General features: G+C 35.7%; 1 protein-coding gene, 1 long non-coding RNA gene and 1 pseudogene across 3 annotated transcripts in view; 2 read left to right on the forward strand and 1 right to left on the reverse strand.

The window, feature by feature from the left end:
• Positions 1-2,601, reverse strand: part of PCNX4 (pecanex 4) — a 34,715-nt gene extending 32,114 nt beyond the window's left edge. For both annotated transcript variants that reach the window (XM_037031768.1, XM_037031769.1), the window contains exon 1: positions 2,368-2,601. The gene's annotated coding sequence lies outside the window, so the exon portion shown is untranslated. The remainder of the gene's footprint in view (positions 1-2,367) is intronic.
• Positions 2,602-2,967: 366 nt separating this feature from the next.
• Positions 2,968-24,959, forward strand: part of LOC118976963 (uncharacterized) — a 65,626-nt gene continuing 43,634 nt past the window's right edge. Inside the window, exon 1 of the long non-coding RNA XR_005064391.1 lies at positions 2,968-3,050. This is a non-coding gene — a long non-coding RNA (uncharacterized LOC118976963). The remainder of the gene's footprint in view (positions 3,051-24,959) is intronic.
• On the forward strand, positions 24,287-24,443 carry LOC118977031 (uncharacterized; annotated as a pseudogene).

The raw sequence follows: 24,959 nt of genomic DNA on the forward strand, positions 1-24,959 counted from the left end.
AAATTTTATTAAATCTTTGCTTTCCTATTTTTAATTTCTAAGAGCATTTCTTTAGTCCCTGGATATTCCTTTTTATAGAATCCTATTATTATTTCATGAATATGATCTATCTCTGAGAAAATTCATTACATGTATGTGCATGTCTGCATGTATAGATATATGCCATTTATTTTATGTAAATTGCTTCTTCATGTCCTTTGCCTTTTTTCCTATTGAACTGTTTGTTCACTTATTAATTGAAAATAACTTTTTATATATGAAGGATATAACTCTGACATGTTAGAATTATTTTTCCCCCTATGTTAACTTGCTGTTCAAGTAGTTAGAAGATGTTGGTGAGGATTAAAGATTACATTTTGATTGTTGTTAGTATAGACTAAATGTGTTATCCTTCCTTTCATAAAGAAATAGTTAAATGATAAATTAGTATTTTCCATAAATTTAAACTTTTGAATAGCTATTGAGTACCTACAATGTGATAGGTGATGGTAATAAGGATGCTCTCTCACCCAAAGTTTACAAGTGAGTAGAGAACATTTTCCTCCCAAGTAACTGTTACAAATAAAAAAAAACTGGAATTATTTTAATTTTCAATACCCAGAGAATAAGCAAGAAACAGAAAGTTAGTTTATAAATAACTTAAAATTATTAAACAAAATTAAACTTGTCAAGAAAAAGTAACTCCCACTCATGTTTTGAAATTTCTGCACAAATTGTCAGTAGGGTAATAAGTAAGTGTTCCTAAAAAGTATGTTTAAAAATTTGAAAGGAAACATATTAAAGTTCTACTTTTCCAAGCACTACCACCTTTACTAATTTGGAAAATGGCCAGTAAGCACTTGAGATGATTCTCAGCATCATTATACTTTAGGGAAATGCAAAACAAATTCACAAGGAGATACGACTTTAATCCACAGGACCAACAAGTATTGGTGAGGCTGTGGAGAAATCAGAACACTCAAGTAGTAACGTAAAATGGTGTAGCTGCTTTGGAAAGCAGTCTGGCAGTTCCTCAAAAGGCTATACATAGAGTGACCACATGACCTAAAACTTTCATTTCTAGGTATTTACCCAAGAGAAATGAAAACAAGTCTACACAAAAATATGTACACGAACTTTCACAGCAGAAATGTTAACAAGCCCCCAAATGGAAACAACTCAAATGTCCGCCAATGGATGAAATAAAATGTGGTACATATCTACAGTAGAAGATCATTAGGCTACAAACAAGGATGAATTACTGATACATGCTACAACATGCATGAACCTTGAAAACAGAATGCTAAGTAGAAAAAACTAATGATAAAAGGCCACAAACTGTACGATCCCCTTTATATAAAAAGTCCAGAATAAATGAAAGGCAGAAAATAGACTAGTGTTTGCTCACACTGGTGAGGATAGTGAGAGTGGGGGAGCGCCAAGGAGCGATCGATAAAAGGTGCAGGGCTTCTTTTCGGGTGATGAAGATCTTCTAAAATTGACTGTACAGTATAGAAGGTTGCATAACTCTGTGACTGTAGTAAAAAGCCACTGAATTGTAGTGTTAATGTGTGAATTATATCTCACTAATGTTCTTACAAAAGAAAAAGTCCCAACTTGGTATTTTCAGTGGTAGTTATCAACTAGTAGGCAGCTCTTTTAAGTAGGAAAATTAAAAGTAATGTACAGGACTCAAATATGTAAATTACTGAAATGGCAATATCTGAACCTGGAATGATAAAGGTTTGGAAATTTATCAGGGGTGACAGAGGATACCCAATGATATAAAGGATGGTTTTTGCCCTAATGGCAGGAATGAATCAACTAAAAGCAAACAAAAACACCTAATATTATACAGCTGAATAAGAAAGAAATAATAGAGCAGATAATTAATTCAGAGGCCTGATAAATAACTTCTGATGGAGTCAACTTTATAAAAGTGTACGCTGGTTCTCAGAGTTGTGGAGGGAGGGAGCAGATCAGTGGCCAAAGAATTATTCATCGTCAGGGGGCTATTTGACCAATTTGGGGCAAAAATGGTTTATTTGGAGATAAGGAGAGAAAAAGTCTAGTATCATCTAAGAGACATAATTTGTGAACTTAAAATAAAGAGCCATTTTCCATTTCACAAGTGTCTCTTAGAGACAAATGCTGTAAGTCAACAGGCTAATAACAGTCTTTGGCAAGAAAGTTAAAATCACATCGGATCGACACCTCTAGCGACTGAGTTTATCTTACGTCTTAGAAAGTGCAATAATCGCAGTTGAAGGTTTTAAGAGAACGAGAAATCTGTTACAATGAAAACTGCAAGTACAACGTGTCTCTGCACTGGCTTGGAAATTAAGGCGACAAAGAAGCCCCCAGGTGGGTGCTGGGGACCGAACGTACCTCGTGTCACCCGAGAGAAAACGCCACACAAAGGCATCCCGCGGGCTTCATTTTTGCTGGTGAACAGGAAGGGCCAGCCCTTCGGGAGACTGCCTGCGGGCGAGGTACGCTGTAGCAGCAGACAACCACTTCACCTCCGTAGCGCCGAGGCCCGCTCCTGGTTTCCATGGTTAACGTCAACTCCCGTCGGCGCCACCCAGCTCGGAACTGAGCACGCGCTCCAGGACCGGCGGGCGCCAGACTCGCCACGCCCCCAGCCCTGTGCTTCAAAGAGCGGCCTTTGCCGGCCTGCCACGCGAAGCGCGGCGCGGGGAAGGAACGTGCTTCGACCACTCCAAGTTTGGGCCACAACGCGCTGGACCGGGGCCCGGGGTAGTCACTCGGACCCTACTTTCCTTGGGGCCAAAAGCTGGAGCACCGGAGATGGGGGTCGGAGAACCAGCACTAAGCTTTCACTTGGACCGCACCCTACGCCAGAGCGTCGTTGCCCTGGTGACGTGACGTTTCTTCGCGGGATAGTGTTCTCGCGCGGATAGACGCGCGGCCGCCATTTTGTTAGCGTCCAGTCACCAGTGGTCTCACCAACGTCGAGAGTGCAGTGCAACTCCTACCGCTTAGGGTCGGTCTTGCGATCTCCTTTACCTGCATCCGCAGTTTGGCCGTCAACACCCAACACACCGACGGTAATAAACACTTTTAAATGATACTCCATACGTCGTATTCGGCTGGGAAGATTTGGAACTGCACATACGTGCTCGCTGTAGCCCCTTTTATTGCATTTTCCCCTCCTGAGTGGATTTGACAGCATGTTTAAATACGAGGAACCAGAATGCCCATCGTTAAAACATGTTACTAAGGGATCTGTTTATTAATAAATTAAGGTAAAGTCCCCGTATTCCACTGGGGAAAGAAAGTTGTGGACGGCTATTATTTAGCATTAATTTCAGATCCGAGGATCATCATAAGGTGGCCACAAGATCCCTAGTTTTGCTGGTTTAGAAGTTGCCTTTGTTCCTGAGCCCACTGCCTCCCTTTCCCATGGTTTCATTTCATACCCATGTTCTGGACCATGAAGATTCTGCAAGGCAGCCTATGAAAGCTTAAAATTCTTTTCAAATGATTTAGACGCTCCCATAAGAGAACTTTGACGCCAGTTTGTCGGTATCAGTGTACCCGCGGTTCCCCTCGTAATGGAAAACGGGAACCGAAGCAGTTCTGCATAATTGGTATTTCTGAGTGTCTCCTTTGGATCTTCTAATCTCCAAATTATACATGCAATTTTTTGGTCGTTTCTTTTCTGATTGTACTGCAAATGATGGCTTAGTTAATAAGCATTTAGGTTTTCAGGCTATAACGTGAAAAACTTTTTTTTTGTGCTAATATCAAAAGAAATCCAAGGCTTATAAGGAAAAAAGACTAACTATCCAGCGGGAAAGCGTAGTTTGGAAGTATGTGGAATAAAAATCCTGCGTAGCGCCAGTCATAAGGCTATACTTAAACCTTCGAGGACAGAGTTTATAGATAGAACCTTTCATATAGTTCGAATAGGAAATATGCCCATGGTTCATTCGTAATGTTTTCCGGTCTTCTGGAAAAAGATATAGTCCTAGGTATCCTGGGTCAGAGTAGCAGAATAAGCATCTTTGAAAAATCAGCTACTTGTAGGAAGTCTGTAGTGTAGTTAAGACTAGAGGCTCTGGAGTCAGGAAACCGGAGTTGTAACCCTGATACCACCATTCACTGCTCTAGTTGTGCGATTCTAGTTGTGTGATCTTTCAGTTATAAAAAAAAATATGTGGCACTCAGTTTCCATATCTTGTAAAATTGGGCTAATAATAGCGACAGAATAGAGGGAGTTTTATAGATTGGATTAAGTTAAATAACTAAAAAGCTTAAAGGAAACTGGCACAGCTTAAGTGCTTAGCTGTTTATGTAGAGAGGCTATATTTATAATGCCCATTTTCATCACCCAGAATTACACATGACCCAACCAGAATGAAGATTTTTGTCGTTAAAATACCTACAGTAGATGTTTGGTGGTTTTTTTCCCCCTTTTGCCAGTATTTGTACTTTGCTTTCTCTTAGAATAAAATTAGTAAAGCTTGTAGTAAAGGCCTTTGGTTAATTGTGTACAAAGTAATCATTCAACATTTATTGAAATAGTGGATGCTATTTTCTAGGAACCAATTGATGCAGATACAACATCAAATAAAACGTCCCTATCTTCAAGGAATTTATCAAAATACCATGTAGGAAACTGACAAGGATATTAGTAATTAAAGAGTGTGTGATCAATATGCACTGGAGCTATGGAAACAGAAATAACTTTTGGGAAGTTCAGATGGCTGCAATTGAGTTTTAAAAATAAGTGGAAGTTAGCTGGATGAAGATATGGGAGATATTCCAGGTAGGGAGGGGTATATTCATTCAACAAGTGTTTAGAGCACATATAGAGTCAGGCACACATATACCCTACTTAGTCTTAACCTTATGTGTAGGGGACCCTTCGGGGTGGCATGGGAAATGTAGCCCAGCCCCCACTCAGGCCAGTGGGGAGCGAGGTCCCCAACACAGGACCCACGCCCACAGATAGGTTCTCCTGTGGGGAATCAGGCCTGCATTGTACCTAGGCTAGTACCAGACTTGCTTTTGCTAAAGCTCCCTCAAACTCCCTGGATTACTGCATATCTCTAAAGTAACTTCCTAAAATCTGTGTTAAATCTCCCAAGTATGGAGTATAACCAGTTAAACCACCTTTCCCCTTGATCTGTAACATCCTCTTTGAAGTAATTAGCAACATTCTTTCCTTTGTTGTCTGTAAAAGGTAATCGCCTACATCGAACCTGTGCATAGTAAATGAGGACCATCCTGGGTTTAATGTACCCAGAAAAGCAATAAACGCCTGTCCAGGCAGGGGTTGGGGCCCTCTCTCACTCAGAGAGTGGCCATGCCGTCCCTTTTCCTCCACAGGACTTCTGTAGTCCATGTGAATTTGTCTGTTGAAGCCACAACACACAGACTTGGAGGACTGGAGTCCACATCACTTACAAGATAACTTATTATTCTTATTTCAAATATAAGAAATCTGAGCTTCAAAAAAGTAGCATAAATGATAAGATCTGGAATTGAGCACACCTTATGTCAATATCCATATTTTTGTTACTCTGCTGATGCACATAAAATGAAACTTTATCAAAAATCTGGAGCTTCTTTTTCAGGCAGAGAAAAAATGTTTCAGGGCATACATGTTACTGTGTAATGGTAAAGCCCACTTTCAGTTCATACTTACATTACCCACTGGACAAAAAATAAAAAAGAGATAAAAACATAAAATGCTCACTCTACCCATTGCCCATGAAAGTAACTATGTAAAGCTTCAGCATGGGGTAGGATGGGTTAAAGGGGAGGTGAAATGGCCTTACAGAATTAGGAAGCTGAACTTACAGGTAAGGCAGCAGAATTGCTGAAATTTGGTAAGAAGATTGGATTGGGGTGGGAGTGGGATCTGATGGTATGTAGACCAAAGAAAAAAGATGAGTCAGACCTTCAAGCTGGGTGACTATAAAGCTTGAGGTACCCTGAAATAAGTACAGGAGGAAGAATAGGTTTGCGAAGAAAGACAGTCCACTTTGAGACATGTTTGAGGGGCTTGTGGGATATGTCCAGTTAGAAATTGGACCTTGGGGGAGAAGTCAAGACAGATTTGGGAGTATTTTACACTTAAAAAAATTGAAATCATGTGATTGGAAGACAATGCCAAGGTTTGGATATTAGTGGGCATGAAGAAAATGATCAGGAGAGAAAAAGAAAGGGACTCTGAAATAAGGTGATCAATTTCTTACATGGTTTGTTGAAATTCATCTCATTGCTTTATATTACAGATAATGATATAAATATAAATGCGTACAAAGACCACATGAATGGGCACGTAGATAGAAATTTTAGTGTGCCCCAGCATGCTCACAGGCATGTGGGTTGGGTGACATTGAGTTATGAGTATATGAAAGATGGAGAATGACCACTTGTTAATTATAAAGTTTCATACCAAAACTTCATTTAATATAGAAAAAATTCCATACCACACATTCATTACATATTCAAAAATAGAAACATTAAACAATGTGCAATTAGTTTTGCCATTAATTGATTTTAAGCTTGTGAAATAACCCGTTGTGAAATACAACATATTTTTAATTACAATTTTGAAAACATTATAGTAGCTGATGAGGAGGATAGGATGAAAAGATGGGAGTTTCTCATATTTTGGTTTGATTAAAACTTGAATTTTCTAGTGTAGCTCTTTAAAGTTTTATTATTTTTCCATGTCAGTAACTTCACAGATTAGATTTTTAAACTTTAGGAGTGTTTCAATTAATATTATTTTTGAAAATTATCACCACTGGAAAAATTTAATTAAAATTAAAGAATAATTGGCATACACTATTCTTATTTTTGGGTGTATACATCATAGTTATTTGACATTTATATACCTTATTGTGTGATTGCCTAAGGTTCCAGTTGTCACGGATAGAAACTTATTTTAATATTTATTTTATTTTATTTTAAGATTTTATTTATTTATCTTTTTTAAAGAGGAAGGGAAGGTGAGAAGGAGAGAAATATCCATGTATGGTTGCCTCTCGTGAGTCCCCTGCTGGGAACTGGCCTGCAGCCCAGGCATGCGCCCTGACTGGGAATCAACCACAATAGTGTGGTTCGCAGGCCCACGCTCAATCCACTGAGCTACACCAGCCAGGGCTAATTATTTATTTCAAAGGAACACAGTAGAATTATTGGTAGACTGAAAATGATAAGTTGGGATAGTTTAAAGGCTAGAGTTTTGATTGAAATTTATGTTAAATTTTGTAAAAGTTTGTGAACATAATTTCATTGGAAGGTCAAGTTTTAAGAATTACCAAACTCTGTAAATATCCACATAAATATTGACAATTTGACTCTTTATCATAATTAGTTACACACAGATCTGAATTAATTACAATGATTCCCCTTTATTTACACACATAATTAAGAGTTAACTATGCGTATTTCATAGTCTTTATTCCCAGTATCCAATACTAAGTTTGGAGCATCAGATAACCTCTTCTGTTTATAGTGTTATCAAGGATGTGATGTGTTATTAGTAATATAAATTTCTAAAGCTACAGGGGAAGTTAGTAACCTAAAATAGGTGTCCTTTTCCTGGCATTTACCTACTAATTTCTTTGTTTATAAATGTCCCAATTGTTTAGAATTGTGTGGACATTATCTTCACTTTCTGATAGAATGAATATCTAAGGAAATGCAATGAATGAGTTGATAACATTTCTGTTTGAATTTGTATTAAAAGGAATGTGGGGGTGGAAGAGGGTTAGGTGTAATTTGCCTAAATGTAGAGAAAAGTTTACATACCCTCTCACAATCTTTGCAGACTCATGATATGATGGCTGTTTAATTGAAAAGTCCACACTGGTTAGAATTCCTATAGCTTACATTGCATGATGCCCTATTCAGATTAATATATTTTAAAATATGAGAGCTGCAGGTTACAGATAAATATTTAGGGAAAATGAAACCACATTTGGTAAATAAAATTTGGACATAAAATAACAATATCAATATCAACTGTTGTTGGGATGGTGTATTGGAGGTACATTTTAAAACTTAGCTTGGCTTTAACAAAATTTAAAATGCAGTTCCGTTTGACAGAGAAAATTCATCTCTAGGAATATACTTTTGAGATGTCTCACTTTGACAATATCTCCCTGATATGCAGCAATACTCTTAAGCATACAAAGTTATACTTAGAACATTTGTAATAGCAGAACACAAAACATTTTCCAGTAAGGAACAGGTTAAATAAGTTGGGTTAAAAAATAAAGAAGGTACACTTACACATACTGCTATACAAGCATGTCCACCTTTAGTAAAGTATCTAAAATTTAGTTTGTATAGTATGAGCTTATGTAAAAACTGGATATATGCATGAGCAGTCTTGCTTTATATATGCTTATTTTTGAAGGATACATATGAAACTATGAGAGAAGTTAACCTCAATGATTAAACTAGGGTTTGATGAGAAAGGGAAATTTACCTTTACTTTTGTTTTGCTAATATATTTTTAACAAGCAATATATGTTGCTTTTATAAACTTAAACCATAAAATCAGAAACAAGCACAATTAAATTGACAGTCAAAAATATCCTTTTTACTCCCTACCCCCCAAAATACACCAAGCTGCTTATTATAACCAGAAAAATGGCATAGTGGGCTTTTATACCTTTATCAAGAGAATGATTTAGAAAATACAGTTGCTAGTTTGTATGAGTAAATGATTATACTGTTGATGCTTTCATAGGGAAATACTGTAATATTTTTAGTGTTATATTAGAGTTGAAAATTATAATGTTATTTGATATACCAGTAAATTTTGGGCTCTCATAATCAGAGACTGCCTAGACTCTGGATCACTTCAGTGCTTCAGCAATAGAAATTCTTACAGTTAGTTTATTTTATATTAAATTAAAGCATTTATAGAATTTATATATTCTCAAGATTATTAGGATTTCTCTGTAATGTTTCATATAAAATCATAACTTTCAGTATAGCATATGTAAAATATACATATATTAATATATTCATACAGATATGTAAATGTAAAATGCTTGTACACTCAGAAAGTATATCTTATGCATAATAGGCAAAATAAAATACATGGCAGTCCTATTTTATTGAACCAGCAAAGACTAAGTGTTACTGGAAGAAATTTTCATATGTGCCTTATCTTTAGCAATATAATATTAAAGTACATCAAATTTTAATACAATTTATGCAAGTAATGAAAATTTTTTTACCAGAAATACTTTGTAGGCTCTTAGTTTAAATGAAAATCAAGTTATAGAGATTAATATTATAATAATTATTAATCTTATTGAATTTAAAAGATTCTGTTATTTATGAATTTCAAGCCAAATATCAGATTCATGGTTTTACGTAGAAATTTTCCTCCTAAAAGACTTTTAATTAATAGAAAATATATAAACCAGTAAAGAGTAGCATGGAAGAAAGAGATGCATTTACTTGTAGAGGTAACCATATGTTAAGAAACAAACTATGGATGTTTTTAATTTTGTTTTTTATATAAAACTAGCCTATGGATATTTTTTCCTATATAACTTTTTCTCCTGGCAACAATACTGAATAAAATTTTCTCATAAGGTTGTAAATGCCCTTCCTAATACATGTAATATAACAAAACAAATAATCATACTGTCTACTGAAAAAATCAATTATTTTTATTCTGAATGACCCAATTGGTTTAGAGGCATATACTCTGAATTCCACAATTCATGACCCCTAGACAACTTGTTCTTGAATCATTGGTATGCTCCAAAATACCCTGGGTTAGAATATTGGCCTATGAAAACCTAAAAGTTACATTTACTCTATAAAAAAAGATTTTGTTTTTGTATGTCTCCTGTACCTGGCATACATTTTCATTAAAAATGTAGTACACCTTAAAAAATACTAACCTGAATGTGATGTGGTTTCTTCAAGACAGAATTTTTATTCCTTTTTCTTCTGATGCATGGAGTAAAGTGTTTATTTTATGAGACAGTGTACAATGTTGAAGAACAAGAAGGGGGCCAAGGGAATTTTCTCCTCCTTTTGATTATAGCTCCAATATCCTATCCCTTACTCCTCCCAGAGAGAATGCCTCATTCTGTTCAGAAACAAAAGCAGCCCCACCTGAGAACACTCTGAAATATTCTCCTCTTTTCATAATCTCCATTTACTGGACCACTATTTTTCTCACTCCTTATCAAAGCAGGAACCCAATAGCTGATTTCTTCTTTTTTGGATAAATGGACATGGGAACTTTACTCCAGATTAAAATAGTGGAAATTTAAGAAAATAGTGCTGTTATTATGAAGGAAAAAGAATGATTTTCATAGTACTATAGGAAGTATATTTAATCAGAAATAATGAGATTTGAGTTATAATTCACTGTCAGCAAGAAACTTGATAATTTGACATTGGGTAAGTCACTTAAATTCTCCAGACTTCAGTTTCTTACTTAGTAATATTAAGAGATTGGGCTACATCTCTAAATTTCCATAAAACTACAGTTCTGCAGTTTTATTATTATTATTTTAAGATTTTATTTATTTGTAGACAGAGGGAAAGGGAGGAGGAAAGAGAGAGAGAGAAACATGGATGTGAGAGAGAAACATTGACTGTTGTCTCTCCTATGTGCCCTGTCTGGGGAGCACCCAGGCTTGTTCCTTGACTGGGAATCAAACCAGTGACCTTTCACTTTTCGAGACAACACCCAACCAACTGAGCCACACCAGTCAAGGCTGTTGTGTTTTTTTTTTTATGTTAAATTTATTATGGTATGGGTGGAAATAAACACAGGTTATAATGTTTCTGCAGTTTTTTAAGGTGTATAAGTTTTCTAAGTAACAATACTTTAAACGTGAGTAAGCTTTATTTATTGTTAAGTAGACCTAAATGAAACATAATTATTATTGGACAACTGAATCTGCCATCTTCTGTATTGACCCCTTTACCTGGGACAGTGATTTCTGTTAGCATTAACATCATGCAATATGTCATCTTAATTAGAATTTGTCAAGTACCAAGTATTTACTTTCTGAGAGCTCTCTTTATAAGGTCAATTAAATAAACATGTTAAAGCCAGTATTGTTAAGATTTCTGCTACATAGTAGTCAAATTATTTTATGTTTGTCCTCTTTGATTAAAAGTCGTGGTCAAAGATGGTGAAGCCCTTGAAGGTGATTTTGAAGATGGAGAAGTGCTGGAGCTACTCAGGCAGCAATCAGAAACAATTAGGAAAAATGTACCAAATGCTTCATTCATTCTTTAGCCTGCATGACAAATTACACTTAATATTTCAGGCTAGTTGAATTTTAAAATAAGGCCTTCAAGTAAGCATTTTCAAGACAGCTCCAATCAAAAGATACTGCTTAAATTTTTCTTATTGCTATAGAAATGAAAAGAATGATTGTCTACGTTGATTAGCTTGAAGATTGCCTTGGGGAGAATTTGACAGTTCTAGTAACATTCCCATAATTTACAACCTGTGGAAAAAATTGAATACTACATTGAATATCAGGATAGTTTAAAGCTTCCTTTTAATCTGATTATTTTATTCTACTACTTTAACATAAAGAAAGCATCCTTGTATATTTTTAAATGAATATATAATTTATTTTATCATGATTCTTGAAAATTATTCTCAATTAGATCAAACAGAAACTAAATATATAGCATGATAAGTACAGCAAAGTAATTTATTGATGCCTACTGCATGCAAAATACTTCCTGCTAGTTAGTTTGGCAGGTAAAAAAGTGAAAAAAACATTTAATGTCAAAGAACTAGCAGTTTAATGGATAGAAAATTCACAAGAAAAAATAACAAAGAAAACAGAACAAATTACACTTCAGTATGATGGGTTGAGTTTAGTTGACACCATTTCACTTGCTTATGTATAAATGCGAAGTAGAGCTTATATCTCTGGTACCACAAAGTGTGGCAAGTTAGGAAAGTGATTCCACAATAAAATTGTATGCTTGGAAGAAAGGTTATAATTGAATGTAATTACATTACACTTGGCAACGTATAGAAAAATATTTAAATACCAAGAAACACCTTTACTCTGGCAAGAAGATTCTTTTTTTTTTTATGGATCTTCTGATTTGAACAAAGTAAGAGTCAGTAATAGTGAGGATTCAATTAAATGGCATTCTCATTTATTCATTCATGAATTCAATTAGTAAACATGTATTGTGTATTTATTAGGTGGTAGGCAATTTGTTCGGACTTAGTGCACAGAAGAATAACAGTACCTCTCATCGTGGGTTCCTCTGGTGAGAATGCTGTGATAATACAAATCTATACGATCTCCTTTGGAAAGAAATTCAGTGATAGTTATTAGCAACTCTGTAAAAATATGCATACCTTTTAACTTATTAATACCTTCTTATGGAAACTATACAACAGAAGAAAAAGGATTTATGCGTGTGTTTACTGCATATTTTAAAAAATTTCAATGATAAAATAATAGTATTTCCCTTTGACTGAATATAATACAAACATTGAAATGATTATATTGGCTTTGTAATACGGAAAATGCTTAGATGATTAATGTGAGGAAACATTGTATAGAATATTACAATTCTGTAAAAATACATAAATGAGAAAATTTTGGACTTTAGAAAATGGTAGTTGTATTAGCATGGTGGTATTTTGGGTTATCATTTCAATGTTTGTTTTTGAAACACTATATATTACTTAAAAATAATTAATAACACATTTTAACATATAAAAATGTACCCAAATTAGAACCCTTGGGTATTGCTAGTGGGACTATAAAGTGGTGCGGCTGCTGTGAAAATGGTATGATGGTTCCTCAAGAAACTAAATGTAGAATTACCATATGACCTAGAAATTCTACTTCTGGGTATGTACTCAAAAGAATTGAAAGCAGGGACTCAGTTTTTTGTACACTCAGTTTGTTTAAAAATCATATCAGGATTATTCATAGTAGCCAATTGGTGAAAGCAAAACAAGTGTCCATCAATGGGTGAATGGATATGCAAAAGGTGGTATATACATACATTGGAATGTTATTCAGCCATGGAAGGAAATTTCGATATGTGCTACAACATGAATGAACTTTAAAGACATCTTTTTTCTGAAGCTTCTCGGACCAAAAGGCAAATCCTTTCTATGCACGCTGTCTTCCCTGCTTTGTGGGTATTTACCATTTCCTGGTCACTTGGCTACTTTTGTCATATTTTGGTATATTCTGTTTCTAATCAGACTATAAATCCCTTTGAGAGAGTACCTTCTCCCATTCCCCACAAAGTGGGGAATGTGTTTCTGACAGGTACCTAGAGAAATTAGTGTGTCTGTAGGGGGAGTAAGAGATTGGGGTGGGAAGGAGGATTATACTAAGCTTTCTTAGTGCAATCATATCAACCACCAATCTTAGATGCCGAACTCTAGGGTGTTAAATAAACGAAAAGGCCCATTAGCCACTGAATAGAGAAATACATATGCTTTTTAAAAATTCTCATAACTGAAATTTTGGTAAGCAGTATTAGTTGGCCATTTTCTTCCTGGGTCTTTCAATGTTAAAAAAAGAAAGAAAGAAAAAGGCTTGGGAAGCAAAGAAGCAGGAATGGTTAGAATTCATTCTGATGGCAACAGGAACATCCAGGGCCCAGTAGCACCCACGTAGCAGAAAGGCACTGACACCCTAACTCAGGTGTTCTTGTGCCATTACACTGTGATTCTGACCATCCACCTTCCTTTGATAGTTACTCATTTTTTGAGCCTGGTTTTTCAACCTTCCTGTTAATTGTGTGAGCTTTTCAGTATTCTATAGATTCCCTTTTTGTTTAAGTTGACCAGGGTAAATTTGCAACCAAAAACACTGACTGGTACACTCTGCAAGTTTTTAGATACGTTATTTTGAAGTACAGTAATTATTTTTCTAATATGCTAATCATTGGGAAATTAAGTATGACTCTTTTTTTATATTCTTAAGGTATTTAACAGCTACAAATTCTGGAGTTTATCTTTCTGTGGCCTCCTTTTTATAGTGACATTAAATCACTTTCAGTGGCCTTTTTTCTTTTTTTTATAAGTTTCAAAGTCCTTTATTTTCTACTAATAATGATAACAATTAATATATATGGTTTTCAACATGTCTGATGCTATTCTAAGTATTTTACATATATAAACTAGTTTAATACAAAAATTTAATAAATAGATACTGTTTTAGTCTAATATGACTCATTCAGAACCAGTTGCTGCCTTCATTTTACATCTTCTATTTTATACTTCTCCTGAGATCTACATTTCTAATTTGCTGTCTTTCTCATCATTGAGTTTTATCTCTTGGCTAATATTGGTAGTTTAATAGAAAAGTCTTGCATCTCTTTTCTGGAAATTATAAAAACAGTGGTTTAATAAATACACATTTACTTCTGTGCCATGTAAAATATGTCTGGATTTAGGTATTCTAGGTTCAGCATGGCAGTTCCATGGATTGGTGGGACTGTTTCCTCTGCCATCATTTCCTAGGTTTTTTGCCTCCTAATCCAGCTAGAGCTCCTTCATCATATTCTCATTTAGGCCACAGGATAAAGGGAAGGGAAATTGTTTTCCTTTCCTTTTTAAGGCATCTTCCTGGAAGTTTCCATACAACACTACCACATATATGTCATTGGCCAAAGCAAACGGCTACAGTTAGCTGCAAGGGATGCACTCTGCATAGCTAATAATGAGAGTTCTTTTACTGAAGGAAAATGATAGGACAGATGCTAGGAGCTAACTAATTGTCTTATCTACAATTTTCACTTCTTTTACCTACCTCTCTAAATATTTTCTCATCTTTGTACTTAAGACACAGTTTATGTTCTAGGAACACTTTGTACATTTTTAGTTATATTAGTATAGTAAAAACTTGGAACAAAAAAGCAAAATAGTGTTTTTTTGTAATAAAATTGTATTTTTAATAATTACACAGTTTTTGTTGTATAATTATTCTAATTACCTGAGCAGGATGGTTAAATTATCTTACAAAAAATTGCTATTAATTCAATTGTTTTCAAAACATTATGGCTTCATAATGTGTTTAGTTTTTATAAAAGGAATGCATGTTTTATTTTTTAAAATATTGGTTGAATTTATTAAGATGACACTGGTTAATAAAATTATATAGGTTTCAGGTGTACCATTCTATAATACATTATCTGTATATTGTATTGTGTGTTTACCATCCAAAGTCAATTATCCTTCCATCATGATTTATTCCTTCTAAACCCTATCTTACCTCCCACCACCCCCTTTCCCTCTGGTAATCACCATACTGTTGTCTGTGTCTATGAGTTTTTTTCTTAATTTCAGAACCCCTGCCCTTCTGACAGCTGTCAGTCTGTTCTCTGTATCTATGAAAATGTTTCTATTTTGTTTGTTTATTTTGCTTATTAGATTCCACGTATATGTGAAATCATATGGTATTTGTCTTTCTCAGATTGGGTTATTAAGGAATGTATATTTTAAAGCAGACTAATTTATTTGTAGACTGTGAAAACAAAATTAAAGAGGATTCCTGAGACCTTCCCGAACCCCTAAATTTATGAAGAATGAGTAAACTACAGTGGTAGTTGGTCCTACTCCCTGATAGTAAGAATTGGGCTGATGGGCGTGTGTTGAGAGTTTTGCTCTTAACACATGCCCATCAGCCAAGTGATAATTTGAATTCTATAAGTCAGTCTCCATTTTGCTTGTGAGTTCAGTTCATTCTTTAGATTCCACATGTGAGTGAAATCATATGGTATTTGTTTTTCTCTGACTGGCTTATTTCACTTCACTTAATGTTCTCCAGGTCTGTCCATGCTGTTGCAAAGGGTAAAATTTTCTTCTTTATTGTGGCAGAGTAGTATTGCATTTTGTAAATGTCCCATAGTTGTTTTATCCACTCATCTACTGATGGAAACTTGGTTTCTTACAAATCTTGGCTGCTGGAAGTAACACTGCAATGAACATAAGGGTGCTTATATTCTTTTGAATTAGTATTTCAGATTTCTTCAGATAAATTACCAGAAGTGGAATCTCTGGGTCACCAGACAGTTCCATTTTTAATTTTTGAAAGTAACTCCATACTGCTTTCTACAGTGGCTGTACCAAACTGGATGAATGGATATGTATCAGAAGCGTGTATTCCCACTTAGTGTGTATTCCCACTAAGAATACACAAGGGTTCCCCTTTCATCACATCCTCACCAGCACTTTTTGTTTGTTGATTTATTGATGACAGTCATTCTGATAGATGTGAGGTGATATCTCACTGTAGTTTTAATCTTCATTTCTCTGGTTATTGGTGACATTGCACATTTTTCATATATTTATTGCCCATCTGTATCATCCTCTAAGGAGAAGCATCTATTCAGGTTCTTTGCTCATTTTTAAATTAGATTATTATTTTTTTGGTGTTGTTAAGTTCTTTAGAAATTTTGGATATTAATCTCTTATCAGATATATGGGTGAATATGTCCTCCCATTCCATGGGCTATCTTTTTATTTTGTTAATGGTTTTCTTTGCTGTGCAAAACCTTTTTATATCAGTGTAGTCCTATTTGGTTATTTTTTCTTTTGTTTCCATTGTCTGAGGGGATATCAGAAAAAATATTGCTATGAGCAATGTCTGAAATTTTACTGCCTATGTTTTCTTTTAGGATATTTATGGCTTCTTTCTAACATTTAAGTCTTTAATACATTTTCAATTTATTCTTATATGTGGCATCAGAAAGTGGTCTAATTTCATTTTTCTGCACATATCTGTCCAATTTTCCCAACACCATTTATTGAATAAACTATCTTTAGTCCATTGTATGTGCTTGCTTCCTCTGTCAAATATTAATTGATTATAAAGGCATGGATTTACTTCTGGGCTCTCTATTCTTTTCCATTGATCTATGTGTCTGTTTTTATGCCAGTACCATGCAGTTTTGATTACTAAAGACTTACAGTAGAGTATTATATTAGGCAGCATAATTCCTCCAACTTTGTTCTTGTTTCTCAAGAAGGCTATTGTTACTTGAGGTCTTTTGTGGTTCCATGTAAATTTTTGAAATATTTGTTCTAGTTCTGTGAAATATGCCATTGGCGTCTTGGTAAAAATTGTGTTGAATCTATAGATTTCTTTGGGTAGTATGGACATTTTAATGATGTTAATTTTTCCTACCCATGATCATGGTGTATGCTTCCACTTATATCTTCTTTCGTTTCTTCTGTGTTTTATACTTTTCTGAGTATAAGTCTTTTACATTCTTGGTTAAATTTATTCCTAGGTATTTTATTCTTTATGAAGCAATTGTGAATATGATTGTTTTCTTAATTTCCTTTTCTGATAATTCTTACTATAATATAAAAGTACAATTGACTTCTTGATATTAATTTTGTATCCTGACACATTACTGAATTTATTTATCAGACTAGTAGTTTCTTGGTGGAATCTTTGGAATTCTCTATGTATAATGTCATGTCATCTGCAAATCATGACAGTTTTACTTCTTTCCAATTTGGATGCATTTTATTTCTTCTTCTTGTCTGATTGCTCTGGCTAGGACTTCCAGTGCTATATTGAATAAAAGAGGTGAAAGGGTACATCCCTGACTAGTTTCTGATCTTAAGGGGAACACTTGTAGTTTTTGCCTGTTGAGTATGATGCTGGCAGTGGGTTTGTCCTATATGTACTTTATTATGTATAGCTATGTTCCCTCTAATACTACTTTGTTGAGAGTTTTTATCATAAATGGGTGATGGATTTTATCAGCTTTTTTTCATTTACTAATATGATCATGTGGTTTTTATCTCTTATTTTTTTATGTGGTTTTGTGATATAGTGCCAAACTTTCATCCCTGGAATACATCCCACTTGATTATGGTATATGATCTTTTTGATGTATTGTTGTATTTGGTTTGCAGATATTTCGTTGAGGATTTTAGTGTCTGTGTTCATCATGGATATTGGTCTATACTTTTTTTGTAGTGTCTTTATCTGGTTTTGGAATTAGGATAATGCTGGCCTCATAAAATGAACTTGAAAGTCTTCCCTCCTCTTGATTATTTTGGAATACTTTGAGAAGCAGAGGTGTTAATTCTTCTAGGAATGTTTGATAAATATCACCCTGACCCATTTGCTCCAGGGCTTTTGTTTGTTGGGAGTTTTTTGATTACTGCTTCAATGTCACTGGGTGTAATCTGTCTAATTAGATTCTCTGATTCCTTCTGATTTAGTTTTGGAAGATTGTATGTTTCCAGGAATTTATCCATTTATCCAGTTTGTTGGCATATAGTTCAGAGTATTTTCTTAAAGCCCTTTGTATCTCTTTGATGACAGTTGTTATTTCTCTTGTATTTCTAATTTTATTTGTGTCCTCTCTCTTTTTTTCTTGATGACTCCAGTTAAAGGTTTGTCAATCTTGTTTATCTTTTCAAAGGACTAGCTCTTGGATTCACTGATCTTTTATATTTTGTGAGACTCTATTTCATTTATTTCTACTCTGATCTTTACTATTTCCTTCCTTTTACTCACTTTAGGCTTTGTTTTTTGTTCTTTTTCAAGTTCCTTTAAGTGTAAGGTTAGATTGTTTATTTGAGCTTTTTCTTGTTTTTTGAGATAGATGTTAAAATCCCTGACTATGGCTGTATTTCTGTTGAATGCTCCCTTATGTCCAGGAAGATATGCTTTAAATATTTAGATGCTCTTATGTTGGGAGCATAAATGTCTACTAGGGTTATATCCTCTTGTCAGATTGTCCCCTTTATCATTATGTAGTGTCCATCTTTGTCTCTTACTATAGCTTTGGTTTTAAAATCTTTTTGTGTTGGGTATAAGCATTACTATCCTGCCTGTTTTTTTCTTTCCATTTGTATAAAATGTCTTTTGATTGGAGCATTTAAGTCATTTACATTTAAAGTGATTATTGATAAATATGTAGTATCATTTTATTTTAAACTAATTTCTTCTTCTTCTTCTTCTTCCTCTTCCTCCTCCTCCTCTTCATCTTCCTCTTCTTTTTCCTCTTCTCCTCCTCCTCTTTCTTCTTTTTCTCCTTCTTCTAGCAAGCCCTTTACTATTACTGGTATGGTGGTAACAAACTCCTTTAGCTTTTTCTTGCCTGGGAAATCCTTTACCTATCCTTTGAGTCTAATTGATAGCTGTTTTGTGTAGAGCAATCTTGTTTGTAGGTCTTTGGTTTTCATCACCTTGATTATTTCACACTAACCCCTTCTGGCCTGAAATGTTTCTGCTGAGAAATCAGTTGATAGCCTTATAGAAGTTTCCTTATAGGTAACTACTGCTTTTCTCTTGCAGCTTTTAAGATTCTCTCCTTGAGCCCTGGCTGGTGTAGCTCAGTGGATTGAGTGTGGGCCTGCGAATCAGATGATCGCGGTTTGATTCCCAGTCAGGGCACATGCCTGGGTTGCAGGCCAGTTCCCTGCAGGCCAACTCCCAGCAGGGGACACATGAAAGGCAACCATACATTGATGTTTCTCTCCCTCTCTCCTTCCCTTCCCCTCTAAAGATAAATAAATAAAATCTTTTAAAAAAAAGATTCTCTCCTTGACTTTAAGCTTTGCCATTTTAATTGGGATATGTCTTGGTATGGGCCTCTTTGAGTACATCTTTTTTGGGATTCTGTGTGCTTCCTAGACTTGTATGTGTTTTTCCTTCACCAAGTTAGAGAAGTTTTCAGTCATTATTTCTTCAAATAGGTTCTCAATCCCTTGCTCTCTCTCTTCTCCTTTTGGTATCCCCTTGATACAGATGTTGTTACCAAAGGCCCCGTAAAATCTACTCATTTAAATTTTTTTTTCTTTTTGCTGCACCGATTGGGTGTTTTTTCCTACCTTGTCTTCCAAATTGCTGATTCAATCCTCTGCTTCATCTAACCTTCATTTATTCCGTCCAGTGTATTATTTATTTCAGATATTGCATTCTTTGTTCTGAGTTTTCCTTTTTTATGGTTTCTGTGTCTTTTTCATGCTGTTGAGCATCCTTATAACCATTACTTTGCACTCTATATCTGATAAATCACTTGCTTCCATTTCATTTAGCTGTTCTGAAGAATTCTCTTGTTATTTTGTTTGGGAACTATTTCTTTGTCTTCACTCTTTTGCTATCTGTTTGTGTTTTTTCTATGTATTAGGTAGATCTGCAAAGACTCTGGTATAGACCTTTGTCAGATGCTGCTTCTGACTTGTCCTGGGCAATCAGTTTGGAACTATCAGTGATCCACAGTTTGTGGCTCTCTCTGCAGTACCTGGGTGCATGCAGAAAGCACTTAGCTGTATACCGTGGCTGGCTTTTACCATCATTGGGACTGGGGGAGGGTAATCTAAAATCTTAGAGCTCTCAGAGATCTGCCTTCACCTGCAGGCTATTTGTTTGGCTTAAACACTGAAAGAGCCTCCAGCTGAACTCCTCAGTAGCAGGGCTCAAGCTCCACAGGGTGGGGTGAGAGAGTTTACTGCAGGTGAAGCTATTGCTTTTCCCCCAGGCTGATGCTGCATGGAGCAGAGTGCTCTGCCCGAGAAAGACAGTTTCTATAGTGTGGAGGATGGCTGAGCACAGGCATCCTGGTGACTGTCCCTTTAGATTGCTCCCCAGAGTCACCTGCATAACTGCATAAATGATCCTGCATACCTGCAGCAATTCTGAGAAAAAAGAACAAAGTAGGAGTGATCACAATACCTGATATCAAACTGTATTATAGGACTACTGTGTTCAAAACAGCCTGGTACTGGCATAAGAACAGACAGATAGACCAATGGAACAGAATAGAGAGCCCAGAAATAAACCCAAGTCTCTATGGTCAATTGATATTTGACAGAGGGCAGCAGCATAAAATGGAGTAAAAATAGCCTCTTCAACAACTGGTGTTTTGAGATTTGGACAGCTACATGCAAAAAAAATGAAACTCGACCACCAACTTACACCATATACAAAAATAAATTCAAGGTGGATAAAATAAATATAAGTTGTAACACCATAAAAGTCCTAGAGGAAAACATAGGCAGGAAAATCTCAGATATTCCACTCAGCAGTATTTTCACCAATATGTCCCCTAGAGCAAGGAACATAAAGGAAAGAATAAACAAGTGGGATCTTATCAAAATTAAAAGCTTCTGCATGGCTAAAGAAAACAGCATTAAAATGAAAAGAGAACCAACTGTATTGGAAAACATATTTACCAATGATACCTTGGACAAGGGTTTGATCTCCAAAATATATAAAGAATTCACATGAGTCCATTCCAGGAAGACGAATAACCCAATTAAAAAATGGGCAAAAGACCTGAACAGACACTTCTCCAAGGAGGATATACAGAGGGCCCAGAGACATATAAAAAGATGCTTAGCATCACTATCCATCAGAGAGATATAAATTAAAACCACAATGAGATACTACTTCACACTGGTGAGAATGGCCATTGTAAACAAATCAACAAACAAGTAGTGTTGGAGAGGATGTGGAGAAAAGGGAACCCTAGTGCACTGTTCATGGGAATGTAGACTGGTGCAACCACTGTGGAAAACAGTATAGAATTTTCTCAGAAAACTAAAAATGGAACTGCCTGTTGGGGACTGCATCGGTCAACTCCAGCTTGAGCTATGTCAACAACTTCAGGACATTAAGCGACTCACTGAGCAAGAGGTCTTTCGGGCCCTGAATGGCAACTTACTAATGGCTTAATCTAAAGACTTGGTTTGAAGGACTAAATTTTTTGTGTCTGGGTTATATGGGCTATAAGATGCCTCCTAATCATTGTGGTTTTTTGTGCCTTGAAATGCATATACAGATTGTTTTCCAGGGATTGTATACGTAAAGAGCAACTAGCAGGCTTCATCATATTTAACACTGTGTCCTTCATTACAGACAAAAAAGGGAGAGACGTTGGGAGCCATCCCACCTGGTTTCAGGGGCTATAGCCTTTTGTCCCATGGCTAGGGCTGAGTGAAAAGGCCTTGGGGCCATGAGTCAGTAAGGAGACAGAACCTATTCTTCTGGCAGGAGCGCAGCCCTTGCTTCCCTTACTTCACCTTGCTTGGCCAAGGCAGATGACTGGTTAGCCAATGATGGGTAAGACTCCTCAAGGGAGGAGCAGCCTAAGACAGACACAGTTGTGAAGGGACCATTGGGGAAGGACTTACAGGTCTACGGAGAAGGGGCAAAAAGACTCTTACCCCTTAACTTTGTCATAGCCTGAGTCCTTATTCTATCTGTAAAAAGTACCCTAATCTCTTGGCTGCTTTGCTCCCCCCATCTGACTCAGCCTGAAAACAATGCCAGAGGCAGCTGTGGCCTTGTACTAGAACAAATGGCTCCCAGGGGCAAATATGACCTGAGAAAGAATGTACATTTTGTCATTTGAAGCCTTCTCTGCATAGTATAACCCTGTTGTTTATAGCAGCACCAGTGCCTTTGATTATGCTGCCATAACAAACAAAAGAGGGGTAGATGTTGGGAACCACTTTGTGTGGTTACTGAGACTGTAGCCCCATGAGAGCAAGCCCTGAAAGGGGCTCGTAAGTCTCCCTGGAAAACCAGGTAAAAACGCAGGCGGCAAGCATGACTGGACTCTAATACTGAGGGTTCCCGTGGGAATCAAGCCTGAAGTGTACATTGTATCCTTTGAAGCTTGCTCTGCTTTGTTATGTACAGCCCTAGTGATATAAATCAGATGTTTAAGTTCAATGCATAAGGAGTAAATCTCCTTATCTCTTGAAACACATCTTAAAGACCCTCTGGTGTCAGTATGACTAACATTCCCTGACCTATGACAGATCTGTGTTCCTTCAGTTGTTATTTATTGATAATACTTGTTTTTGTATGACTATAGCCTTTTTTCACATTGATTGATGGACTATACATGTATGCTGTATACCCCTACACATACCATTACCAATAAAAGCTGTTTGGGAGGAGGGCTTGGGGTGTTCCCCACTAGAGGGAATTGCCACTCCTTTTCCTGTTGGAACAGCAAGACTATGTCCAGAACAACTTATTTACCATCTGCAGCAGATAGGAGGATTCTGTGGGCTGGAGTTCTTTCCACAACTGCCTTTTGACCCAGCATTTTCACTGCTGGTACTATATTCTAAGAACCCTGAAACACCAATCCAAAAGAACTAATGCACCTCAATGTTTATAGCAGCACAATTCACAATAGCCACGTGCTGGAAGCAACCTAAGTGCCCATGAATGAATGGATCAAAAAACTGTAATAGATTTATACACTGGAAAACTATGCAGCAGAAAGAAAGAAGGAGCTCCTACCCTTTGTGAGAAGGAGACAGCATGGATAGAACTGGAGAGCATTATGCTAAGTGAAATAAGCCAGGCAGTGAAAGACAAATACCATATGGTCTCACTTTTAAATGGAACCTAATCAACAAAACAGACAAGCAAGGAAAATATAACCAGAGACATTGAAATTAAGAGCAATCTGACAGTAACCAGAGGGGAGGTGGGAAGAGGATACTTGGGGGGGGAGGGGCAAGGGTTTTCAGGAACAACTATAAAGGACACATGGACAAAACCAAGGGTGGGGGGTGTGATCAGGGGAGATAGGTGGGGATAGCTGGGGTGGGGGGAAAATGCAGACAATTGTACTTGAACAACAATAAAATAAACACTAATTTTTCTCCCTTTTACTATTCTGAAAAGACTCATAAGCATAATGAAAAGTGAAAGGATTGTCCAGGAACATGTATAAAGGAACCATGGAGAAAGCCAAAGGGGGGAAAAGATAGAGAGTGGGAGGTGGGGGTGGGCTGGGTTGGGGGAAAGTGGTGTCAGGAAAATGGAGACAATTGTACTTGAACAACAGTAAAAAAATAGGAAAAAATTCAGTGGGAAATAAAACAGTATGTGAGTATTAATAATTGATCACAAGATTAAATAAATATTTATGACCCAGGTCGGGAGATCAGCTTATTTATAACCATATTTAAATAAAATTACTCTAAATACTTATTGTGCTTTGTTTTTATTTTATTTTCCTCATATAGGCTCATAATTGTATTCTTTATTGATCTTTTGAATGTAATTATAAAACTGATAAAAATATATGCAGGATCAAATATTAAAAACACATCTCATTTTTAAAGTTGTTTTTAAGTTACAAGAGAAAAGGTTCCCAATCAAAATTTTTTTTTCATTTTTATTTCCTCTATGAAAATAATGCTTTTTAAAAAGTTTGGTCTGTATTATCTTTAGTAGCTGTTTTTGATTATTTCTGTTATGAAACAGTCATGCTGTAAGTACCTATTTCTATTCTTATTTTCTTATAATGCATTAAAATTTCTGGAAATAGCTTTGCGCAGTGGCAGTATCGTAGCCAATGAGGTTTATCCAAGGCGTGATTATTGCTAATTAAAATTTCTGGAATAGCATTATATTAAAGCAGTTCCATGAAACTAGGCAATCTTTACTGTTTCTGAAGTCTATTATAGGTGTTTAAATTCTTAGTAATGTCAGTTATTTAGTTAATGCTTAAGTCCTAAAAAGAATAAATAGGTATTTACAGCATTTAATAACAGAATTCCTAAATGATGAAAATTATGTGGCTAACCTTCTCATAGATGTTCATTTTGAGAGTTAAAAATGGCCTAACTTGTTAATATTGACAGATGTTGGACTTCAGTATATTTAATTTCTATTTACAGATGTTTTATATCTGTTTCCATATGTATAATTTATATCTCTATTTAATATATAATATACCAATGTAGTGATGCTTCTGTTCACTACATATGAAAATATTAGAACCTTCACCAAACTTGAAAAATTATTTCAGCATCTTAGTAATTGAAGGAATACACATACACAAAAAACCAAGCCAGAAGACAAAAGCACATATCAGAGATCTTGGCCGTAAGTAACTTCAAAGGTTATATCCTCAGTTCAGGACACATTGTACACTCTTTCCTTCAGCTACATTTTGTAAAATTGTAAATCATGCACAGTTATCAGCTTGAGATATTA

The sequence above is a fragment of the Sturnira hondurensis genome, unplaced genomic scaffold (genome assembly GCF_014824575.4).
Source record: "Sturnira hondurensis isolate 20B ecotype Veracruz unplaced genomic scaffold, ASM1482457v3 Scaffold0021143, whole genome shotgun sequence".
NCBI classification, from domain to species: domain Eukaryota; kingdom Metazoa; phylum Chordata; class Mammalia; order Chiroptera; family Phyllostomidae; genus Sturnira; species Sturnira hondurensis.